The following is a 2,514-nucleotide window of genomic DNA, read 5'->3' on the forward strand; positions in this document are numbered from 1 at the left end:
ATGCAGAGTGTAGCTCTTGATCAAGCAAAGAAACAAGGAGACAGTTCTTTGTTAAAAACAACAAAAACGTTGTGCGTTTAATCCACTTTTTGCCAACAGAACATCAGCGCAACGCAACATTAATATTAACTTAAGTATACCGCGCTTTTAAAGGGGACGTGTTGAATATTTACATTTATGCATTTGGCAGACGATTTCATCCAAAGCGACTTACATTGCATTATAATAAACATTTGTTTTCTAAATAGGGTGTGCAATCACTGGGATCGAACCCATGACCACCATGGTCTAACCACTGAGCTACAGGAAAGCTAGGAATACGTGTGAGCGAATGGCGGTGTGTGAATTATGTAAGTAGGTCAGTGATGTGCGAGGTGCATGCATCTGCCTCTCCATGAGTTATTTTCTTTACGTGGGTTGTGTTTTGGCACTGCTGCTTTGCGCGGATGAATCCAAGCTCTGTGCTAAAAGACTAACTGCTCACACCGCATCGGAGCTCGGGGTGTTCGATTCTGGGTTTATTGGAGTTGACTCAGAAATTTGACTCCCAATTTCGATGGCATCGACACTTCAACTACATTTACTGTCATTAAAAATGGAGTCAGGAATACGAATATGAAATAAATGAACTTCACAACCAATGGCAACCAATTTCCAAAGTCACCAGCAAATACACATGCATTTGTGCAAGGAGCACAACATCACAGTTTTTTTGTGCTGTCAGACCAGTTACTCCTTTCTGGTCCTAAACTGATGTGGTTTTCCAAGTGCACGCAGCGCAAGGACGTGACGGCCCAGGTCTAACCGTTGCCATAGACTTATGGTAAAGCTAAGACATTTCGTTTCATTTATTATTTTTATAATTTTTATATTGCATCGATTTTGGGTGTTACACAATGAATATGTTTTGTATTTAAAGACACTGCATGCCATTGTTTTGTAGGCTCCGTAAATGTGTGCTAAACAAGCTTAAAACATGTTATATTGTGATGGCGTTAGGTGTGTGGTACGTTACTTTTGGCGAAAAAGTCCAGGGTCACTTTTTAGAATGTAGACCACGTAACTGATATGACTAAAGCTGATGGCGTGATCTTAGAAGTTTGTGATAGACATCGCTGCATCTCCTTTGACGTAAGAGCGAGCAGTGACGCATGATGGCGTATGATGGTGTAGTAGTGTGTTCCATTTCTCAGGGGAAGGTTTTCGACCCTTACCCTTGTCACTCTGTTTCAAGGAGCAATGGGAAGGGGTATGCGAAGAGGTGTAAAATAGAATTGGGATTGGGCCTTAGTATGAGAATGTTGGCCTTATTGTTACCTAAGCTAGTGTGCATCAAACCAATGAAAAAAATGAATGACTCAGTGGGAACAATTCAGACAATGTAACCAAAGGTTTTCGCTTTACTAACACACGTCTCTCTGTATATAAAGCATTTGTTTATTTTTAGTGCACGATTTTTCATAGTAAGATTTTTACATCCATAACTATACATATTTCTCATAAATGGGCACATAAAGTATATTTCTACAATATTAAGATTAGAAACATCTGGAGAGTTCAGAGAATTAATCCAACTAATGCATATTCAAAACATGTGTTTAACACAAAGCTCACTTAATCTAAATTGTATATATACTTTGGTTAACAATGTAGATGATCAAATGATAAGAGTCCGGTGGGTTCTGTACTGGCACAAATATAAGTGCCTCCCTCAGCCTTGGCACAAGCACCGCTCTTCTAAATAAATCACAAATAATAGCAAAAAATAAATAACAAAAACTCTCTGTAATCTCAAAGATAAATCAACACAAAACACAATCTTTTTTAAACTGACAAATGACAATCTCCTAATGCAGTCAGATGCAAAGCATGCTGGGAACTGTCATGATCCTGCCTCTCCTTGTCTTGGTTTTCGAGTCTTGTGGCAGGATCATGTCAGTCCCATGTGTTTTGTGTGGAGAAAGAGCATTGTTTTGGTTTGAGAAGCCATGCTCTCTCTCCAGTGTCGCGTCCTTTAGCCCCGCCCCCTTGTTTCCCTGTTTGCAGTCCGTTAGTGTTAGTCTTGTCTCCAGCCCTGATCCATCCTTCCCTTAGTGTTTCAGTCCCCTCACCTGCCTCGTGCAATCCTCCTGTTAGCTTTCCCTTAGTGTTTCATCCTTGTCACCTGTGGCCACTCTCCCTGTGTCATCAGTCCTTGTTAGTGTTTCCCTTTATCAAGCCCCAGTTTTCCCTCTGTCCCTTGTCGGTTCATTGTCATTTCGTCATTATCGTACCTCCTCACGTCACCTTGTTGGATTATTCCTGTCTATGGATTATCGTGTTTGTTCCTGTTCTAAGTTTGTGGATTTTGTTGATTTATTATTCAAAGGACTTTGTTTGTTTTGTTCCCCATGTGGGAAGTTTTAGTTTACACTTTTGTCTTGTTTTAGATCATGTTCTCCCCATCGAGGGTCTTTTGTTTAAATAAAGTTTTTGTTATTTAACTCTGCTGCCTGCGTTTGGGTTCTGTCCACA

The sequence above is a fragment of the Barbatula barbatula genome, assembly GCF_947034865.1.
Source record: "Barbatula barbatula genome assembly, chromosome: 1".
NCBI lineage: Eukaryota > Metazoa > Chordata > Actinopteri > Cypriniformes > Nemacheilidae > Barbatula > Barbatula barbatula.